Here is a 9,622-nt window from a genome sequence, read left to right on the forward strand (position 1 = left end):
CCAAAACACAGCGGTCAAATCGCCCAGGTAGTATAGCTCAGTGGCAACGCGCTCGTCTTGGAAACAAGATGGGAGAGCAACACAGGTTCGCAACCCGGCTCCGTGCTTAGAATCCTATTATTATGCACATAAGTAACCTAGGTTAAATGGTGAAGATGGAATGTGTGCCCAGACTGCAATTTATGCATGTGCACACATTTCCTTTGCAGTTCTTGTTATCAGCAATGTGTGATGGTTTGATTTTTGCCATCCTGAACCCCAGGTGAGGGAGGCTGCTCATGGTGACCCTCCGGGGCCTGCCTTTGTCATCTGGGTGCCCCTTTGTGCCTGTGCTGCGGCCTTGCCTAGCATAGCTTCCCCGGCTCCCCACTTCCCTCTGACTCCCTCCTCCTGCCTCCCAGCATGCCCCATAAACCTGATTGGTGGATTCACACCCACGTTTCTCGGTGTAGACACCGTAGCTCCACCTGGGTGCTCTTTGCCATCCTCAGCCCCAGGTGAGTGAGGCTGCTCGTGGTGACCCTCCGGGGCCTGCCTTTGTCATCTGGGTGCCCCTTTGTGCCTGTGCTGCGGCCTTGCCTAGCGTAGCTTCCCCGGCTCCCCACTTCCCTCTCCCACCCTCCTCCTTCCTCCCAGCCTGCCCCGTGAACCTGATTGATGGATTCACACCCACGTTGCTCGGTGTAGACACTGTAGCTCCACCTGGGTGCTCTTTGCCATCCTGAGCCCCAGGTGAGTGAGCCTGCTTGTGGTGACCCTCCGGGGCCTGCCTTTGTCATCTGGGTGCCCCTTTGTGCCTGTGCTGCGGCCTTGCCTAGCGTAGCTTCCCCGGTTCCCCACTTCCCTCTCCCACCCTCCTCCTTCCTCCCAGCCTGCCCTGTGAACCTGATTGATGGATTCACACCCACGTTTCTCGGTGTAGACACCGTAGCTCCATCTGGGTGCTCTTTGTCATCCTGAGCCCCAGGTGAGTGAGCCTGCTCGTGGTGACCCTCCGGGGCCTGCCCTTGTCATCTGGGTGCCCCTTTGTGCCTGTGCTGCGGCCTTGCCTAGCGTAGCTTCCCCGGCTCCCCACTTTCCTCTCCCTCCCTCCTCCTGCCTCCCAGCCCACCCCGTAAACCTGGTTGGTGGATTCACACCCACGTTTCTCGGTGTAGACACCGTAGCTCCATCTGGGTGCTCTTTGTCATCCTGAGCCCCAGGTGAGTGAGCCTGCTCGTGGTGACCCTCCGGGGCCTGCCTTTGTCATCTGGGTGCCCCTTTGTGCCTGTGCTGCGGCCTTGCCTAGCGTAACTTCCCCGGCTCCCAACTTCCCTCTCCCTCCCTTTTCCCGCCTCCCAGCCTGCCCCGTGAACCTGATTGGTGGATTCACACACACGTTGCTCGGTGTAGACACCGTAGCTCCATCTGGGTGCTCTTTGTCATCCTGAGCCCCAGGTGAGTGAGGCTGCTCGTGGTGACCCTTCGGGGCCTGCCTTTGTCATCTGGGTGCCCCTTTGTGCCTGTGCTGCGGCCTTGCCTAGCGTAGCTTCCCCGGCTCCCCACTTCCCTCTCCCTCCCTCTTCCTGCCTCCCAGCCGGCCCTGTGAACCTGATTGGCGGTTTCAAAGCCTTTCAAAGTGGGGACCGGACCTGATTGGTCAGACATTTGCTCAATACCCATCCTCCCTGGGCAGCCCTCTGCCCGGCAGCCCCTGTGGCTAAGGGCCCCAAGGCAAAGGGCGGCTCCCACAGAGGCAGCTCCAGATCGTGTCTGCAGGTGTCCGCAAGAGAAAGCCAGCAGTTAACAGACACTAACAAAAATGTAAGTGTGGCATGGGTGGGGTATAGAGCAATTACTCTACTCCAGAAAGCCCCTGCCACTCTACATTACCTTTCCATAACATAGACTTAGACCTTGTACACGTAGAAAGATTTGTAACCACTAGCCTGAATTTATTCATGACAGGATTGTAAATGTTACCTTGCATTGCACCCTAACATACTAGTCAATGTTAACAAATGCCACACTTAGATCGAATTGTGAAGGATAGCATGTGCCAAACATAGATGGAATTAGGAATGGTAGTATATGCCACACCTAGATAGAATTGTGAAAGTTAGCATGTGCCACACATAGATGGATTTGGGAATGTTAGAAAATGCCACACTTGGATGGAATTGTGAACATTAGCCTGCGTTGCATCTAGATAGGATTCTGAATGTTGCATGTGCCACACTTAGATGGAATTTTAATGCTAGCATGTGCCACACTTAGATAGAATTGGTAAAGTTAGCATGTGCCACACGTAGATGGATTTGGGAATGTTATATGCCACACTTGGATGGAATTGTGAACATTAGCCTGCCTTGCATCCAGATAGGATTCTGAATGTTGGAAGTGCCACACTTAGATGGAATTTTAATGCTAGCATGTGCCACACTTAGATAGAATTGTGAAAGTTAGCATGTGCCACACATAGATGGATTTGGGAATGTTAGAATATGCCACACTTGGATGGAATTGTGAACATTATCCTGCGTTGCATCCAGATAGGATTCTGAATGTTGGAAGTGCCACACTTAGATGGAATTCCAATGCTAGCATGTGCCACACTTAGATAGAATTGTGAAAGTTAGCATGTGCCACACATAGATGGATTTGAGAATGTTAGAATATGCCACACTTGGATGGAATTGTGAACATTATCCTGCGTTGCATCCAGATAGGATTCTGAATGTTGGAAGTGCCACACTTAGATGGAATTTTAATGCTAGCATGTGCCACACTTAGATAGAATTATGAAAGTTAGCATGTGCCACACATAGATGGATTTGGGAATGTTAGAATATGCCACACTTGGATGGAATTGTGAACATTATCCTGCGTTGCATCCAGATAGGATTCTGAATGTTGGAAGTGCCACACTTAGATGGAATTTTAATGCTAGCATGTGCCACACTTAGATAGAATTATGAAAGTTAGCATGTGCCACACATAGATGGATTTGAGAATGTTAGAATATGCCACACTTGGATGGAATTGTAAACATTAGCCTGCGTCACATCTAGATAGGACTGTGAAAGTTAGCATGTACCACACATAGATGGATTTGGGAATGTTAGCATATCCCACACCTAGATAGAACTGTGAACCTCAGGTTGCGTCACACCTAGACAGGATTGTGAATCTTAGCATGTGCAATACTTAGATGGAATTGGGAGTGTTATCATGTGCCACACTTATATGGAATTTAGAAAGCTTACCAAGTGCAACACTTAAATGGAATTGGGAATGTTAGCATGTCCCACACTTAGAATTGTGAACATTAGCCTGAGTCACATCTAGATATGATTGTGAAGGCTAGCAAGTGCTACTCTTAAGTGGAACTGTGAATGTTAGCATGTGCCACACTTGGATAGAATTGTGAACATTAGCCTGCGCCACATCTAGATAGGATTTGAAGGCTAGCAAGTCTCACACTTAGATGGAATTATGAAGGTTAGCAAGTGCCACACTTAGACAGATTTGTGAATCTTGGCATATTAAAGGTCATATAACCCACTAACCAAAAAGCTCAAACTTTCTGCATACTTATCTCACTCAAAAAACTCACACAACCATCTCTCGCACAACAAGCCGCACGCACTTCACCACACTTCAACAACACATAAGCCGGACAAACAGCACACGAGGACTGACATCGATCCGATACTTGCACCAAAGCTCAGCACCCGGTGTATACCGAGTTGAAGCTGCCAACAGAACAACACCCCTCTCACTATTCTACCCCTCTTCACCTTACTAACCCATCCCACCTTCTCATTTACAGATCCGCCAGAGCGCCTGGGGACCAACTCCGTTGGTGACGGTGCACGGTACAAATACCTTTAACATTTAACATTTTAAATAAATAATCTTTTTGTAGCCCTGACATGGACATTACACAAAGGACACGATGGACCAATAGGTCAGTGTTAAAAATACCTGTGCAGAATAATGTTATGCAAAAGCAGAATAAAAGAAGATATATCTTTACCATCATAAATGGAAATCTGCAAGTACCAGAATACTAATTTAATTGATCTTAAAAGATGTAATCATTTCATAGATTTCAAAGATGTTCCTGTATAGTTTTTTACAGATGCTTGCCAATTATTATTGAGGATGTGAAGACCATTGAAATTGTAGGAAAAAAAGCCATCTCGGTTTTGTGTCAAAAAAGCACACCTGAAAATAAGCTTGCCGTAGACCTCCTGTGCCCTAGAGTTTATATAACATGAACCTAGCTGTGAAGTAAAGGAGTGCTGTACAAGAGGATACAGTAGAGGGTGCAACAACATGGATACTCTTAGAACAGCGGCCTACAACCTGCGGTTCTTCAGATGTTTTGGACTACAACTTCAGTGATTGGCCACGCTGGCTAAGGGTGATGGGAGCTGTATTGCAGAGCATCTGGAAAGCCATCGTTTGCAGACCTCGCTCTTACAAGAATAGACCCTTATGGGTACACTTGGAAGATCATGGAAAGAGGAGATATATATAGGCTTAAAGGTAGAGGGTGCAGATTAGGGAGGCAAAGACTTGTGGCCTTTAGTCAACTGTCACCTGTGTAGAACCCCTTACACTTAAACCACCAACATGAAAGAAAAGATCAAATAATAGGTTAAAATACCATGGTAATGAGAGAAGGCAAACATCATTACAGACAACAGCATGGTACTATACATTGAAATAAAATGATCTGACCAGGATCACAGTATTGCCCTCTGGCAAAGATTCAGCATTTTGACTCCTCTGTCATGAACTTCTCTTCCTAATCACCTCTCCCAACAAACACGTTGTGTTCTTCATTAGCGCTCAATTGTCACAACCCTTCTTTGGAGGGACCAAGTTTTAAACCTGCTGCATACCGATGATATGCTAGTTTTTGTAGTTGCTTGTTGATGAAGCAAAATCATTGTTAAGATCACCAAAATCTGCATACTGATGTTTAATTAAGTTAGGGAGGATATCAGCGAAATCTGCCCTGCCATGATTTGCAACTGTAATCTGGCATACGAACACAGATCTCTGAAAAATTAGCTCAACACACTGAGCTATCTTCTGTAGCATCATGGCGCTGACTCTTGTAAATATGCATTTCAGTTCTAGTTATTGCCTGTGATCAATACACATTCCGCAAAGAAAGTTAAACACGCCACACAAGTTGTGCTATTGTAAACACATACGGTGTAAGTGCCACAGTGAAGAGGGCCTGCATAAGGGGATTGATCGTTCAAATCAGACCTTAATTCATAACAAGTGCTTGCAGCAGGCACAGAGCCTCAGCAGCACACCATAGAATACCTAGCCATATGCTATTTATAGTCTTTGAAATAAGTGCATTGCCTTCTTTGCATCAGGCAGCAAGGTGGGGCCCACCTCTAGCTGGGGGCCCGGGCCATGTGTGTCCCTTTTGCCCTTTTGCCCTCCCATAAAGACATTTCGTGGCCTTGCCTGCTTTGTTCACTTGGGACTGCAACATTCACGACCCTCCTACCTCATTCACTGGATACCCCACCTCATGCACGGCTCACAGTCACAATATATTGGCTTTCACTGGCTACTTTTCCTCACTCACTGGACACCTCACTTGCACTGATTGCACTGCCAAACTTACTGGTAATTCTCCATAATTGACTGTTAACACTCCTTAACTCGCCCCACCTCCATCATAATGCATCTATGCCATGCTCACTCATCAGCTGGCATTGCTCACTCTGAAACGTGCCACTCTGCCACAATCACTGGCCTGCCTGCCTCATCCACGTGTCTCCTCCTTTGCCTGAACATTCACTGGCCAACCAACCTCTTTCTCTGCACCATGCCTTTTTACTGGCTACTCTGCTTCACTCACTCCTCAACCCTTTTGTTCTTCAGTCACCCTGACTCACTGACCACTTTCAACCCTGTGCTGCTCACTCATTGGAGACTTTGATATCCCCTGCTAGATATCGGCTGCTTACCCTTATCCAATGTGCCAGTCATTGCCGGTTATTCTTTTCATGTGTTACTGCTGCTCACTTGTGCCTAATATTGCTGGTGAATACCACACCCGCCCCCCTTTCTCCTCGCTACCTCCATTTTCTGCTCCCCTTCGGACCCTTTCCCAGACCCGCCTCACCCCTGCCCGCCACTAGCAGTTTGATTGGTGGCTCTAGTCGTCACGTGACCAAAAGTTTCCTTTGCGCACCGGAGCCCATGTTAGGCGCACTTCTATTCTGCCCATTTCCTTGCCAGCTCTGTTGAAGTGGACTCTGCTGGGGTTGCTTCCGTCTGCCTACCTTTCTCCTTGCTACCTCCATTTTCTCTTCCCCTTCAGCCACTTTCCCAGACCCGCCTCCGCACTACCCCAGCCTGCCATTAGTAGTGTGATTGTTGGCTACAGTAGTCACGTGACCAGTCACGTGACCAGAATGTTTTGTATTCCCGAAGAGCCCCTAGGGCAGCCTTGCCCGGACAGCCAGCGAAGGGCCAGAGGCAAAAGGCAGCTCCCCTGTTTGCCCTGTCTGACCCTAGGCGCCCCAGCCCAGTCAGAATCTTCAGCAACACTAAGGTAAGAGACTACTTCCATTGCCTTAACATTGTTGCGAATAGTTACATTGGCCTTAAAACTGCCTTAATCGTCCACCTCTCCCAGGCACTTTGGCCATAACCTCTCATCCATCTAGCCTCTCACCGTAGCATACACTGAAGTGGTCTTGATCCAGAACCGTAGTAACTGTTTTGAATTCTATTGCTTTTTAGGTACTACAAATGTTTTAAATTTAGCTGCATTTTAGGTACTACAATTGTTCGAATCTAGGTGCATTCAGGTACAACTAAATGCTCTGAACCCCCTGCACTCTGTACAGCAACTGTTTGAACTCTATTTCCATCTAAGTGCAGTGTCATTTCTGAATTTAGTTATATGGTAAAGGTATTTCTGACTCTTAATCTAGCTGGTATCTGAATATCACATCTGGCCGGAATCACTGTTGACACCCCTGCAAGTACAGCACCACACCTACGTGTATCCCCTTCACACCCTTCTCTGAAATCATCCTTTCCACTGCACTCTCTTGTGGCATCTGCTCACCTGCTTCTCTCCTGCCCCCTTACCACCCAGGCCAAAGTAGACAAACAGACAAGTACATCTCCATTTCTTCCTCCAGAACACAGGCACTCTTTTTCCACCATGCCTAGCTGCTCCACGGTCAGAGGGGCCCACCTATTCCCTGCTTGCCCTCTCCTCTTCTCCCCTTCCAATGCCTCAGACCCCACAAACACACATACCTCTCACCTCCATCTCCCCCAACCTTTCCAACACACCCTGCTCTCCCTCTCACACCCTCCTTTCCCCACCCTCACTCACACGTCCTATCCCTAAGCACAGCCCAGACCACTATTGTGAACACTCCACCATTGACAGCCCTGCCTACACTCACTCACCCACCATTGTCAACTGCGCACCATTCTGAACACAGAGGCCACATCCACCACAGGATCCCCTCTCATCATTCCGCACCTCTTCTCCAGCCTAGATCCCACCCTGCTCCCCTCTCTTATACAATCCTCTCCTCCACTCCAAGAACTTGTCCTTCACAAGCACTCTTCACTCTCAGCCCTAGAACTCCCCCAATGTACCCCTCCTTCGATCAACTTCCCTCCTGCGCCTGGCACACCCCTTCCAACTCCGGCCCCCTGTATGATACCACCTAAAAGCTCGTACCCATAGCACTCAATCCCTCCCCCTGCTACCTCTCATTCTCCCTTCTGCCCAAGACCAACCCACCTTCACCAACCCACCCTGCTTGCTTGCATCCCCATGAACGCCAGGCTAGTTGCCAAAAACAAACACTTCATTTTCAACTTCATCTCCACCGAAAGCACAGACATCCTCTTTTATCAGTGAAACCTGGTTCTCTGAAGACTTTAAGCCCATTGAACACAATGCTTCTCATCCCCTCTAATCGTGCACAACAGATCCAGCAGAGCTGGGGATGAGGGGGATAGGCATCCTCTGCAAACGACACTTCACAGTCTTAGACTCTAAAAACAACATTGCAACACTGACTGTGAATCTCTACTAATGAAATTCCAACTCAATCCCTCCATCATCCACAGCGTCCTACTCCTTTAAAGACCTCCAGGCTACAACAGAAATTTAGCAGACTCCCTTATTCACTCTTTAGCAGCCATCCTGATATCCCACCCCTCCTTCACCATGCTAGAGGACTTCAACATCTGGTTTGATTTCTCTTCTAATCCTATGAACCGCTCAGTCATTGACAACATGGAAGCCCTCAGTATGACCCAACTGATGTCAAACCCCACCCTCATAGCAGAACACACACATGACACGCTATTCAGCTCTACCAACCTGACCTCCACTCTGCCCCTTCCATAAATTTGGACTGATCATTCTGCCATCTTCTCGCTCACGACCGCCACCCCCTTCCCCACCTGCCTCACCAGCCCATCCCTTCCTCCCATGTACCTCTTTACAATAAAGTCATATTAAACCCAGACCTGGCCAAATCCCTTCTATCCTCCCTCCCAAACCTCACTCTCAAAGGAAGACCGCCCTCTATCGTCCTTTTTGAACGTTGGCTCTCTAAGGCTCTCATCCCTCGCACTCGACCAGATCTGCTTTTCGCAGACTAGTTCCTTCTCCCAAGTGGTTCACCCCCTCCCTCAAATCCCTCAAAACCATCAAGCACTGATTGGAGCGCAATGGCGGGCCAACCCAGCGCCCCGGACCAGATCCATCTACGCCAGACAGGTGAGGCTCTACAGAACAGAAATTAGGAAAGCTGAAAGATCTTTCTACTTCTATAACCCTAGCAGGGATCTCCACAGGAACATAACAGAATGTAATGCTCCACCCTGCTCTAACTACCCCTCCCCCATTCTCAACCACTCTGCAATGGCCTGTCAGACCACTTTTACAACATTGCTATTGAAAGACACCATACCCTCAGCACCAAATTAGCAACATTCACCAACCCCTCGTCTCCTCCATCTCCTGACTCTTGCCCCCTCAACCACCACACTTTCTCTCTTCCTTCTCTGCAATTTTCTTCATTTATTTATTGGACATTTGTATGGCACCTATACACAATTGTTTCCCACCCAGAATTCCTAAAACTACTATCCAGTAGCCGCCCTGCTGGATCCCCTGGATCTCTTAAAGAATATTCTATCCTCAACCTGTGCAGGCAGTGCCACTAGATCGATAATTAACCATTCTCTGACGTCAGGCATCTTCCCTGCAGCTTTCAAAACCTCTCACTTCAAGTCACTACTTAAAAAGCCCTCCCTCGACCCTCTCCTTCCATCTAACTACCACCCACTCTCAAACGCCTGCTTCATCGGCAAACTCTTACACCATAGCATACACCCAATGCTCCCTCTTCACAGAATCCAATTGCCTACTCGACCCTGCCCAGTTCTGATTAATTCCCCTCTGAGGAACAAAAGCTTCCCTCATCTCCATCTGGGATGACATGAAAAGAACGACAGACTCAGAAGCCTATGCTGCACTCATCCTCCTCTGTATTTTGGCTGCCTTTGACACTATTCTCAGGGACAGACTCTACTCGCTAGGCATCAGGGACTC

This window comes from Ambystoma mexicanum, chromosome 3p (genome assembly GCF_040938575.1).
Source record: "Ambystoma mexicanum isolate Mex_15411 chromosome 3p, UKY_AmexF1_1, whole genome shotgun sequence".
NCBI classification, from domain to species: Eukaryota; Metazoa; Chordata; class Amphibia; order Caudata; family Ambystomatidae; genus Ambystoma; species Ambystoma mexicanum.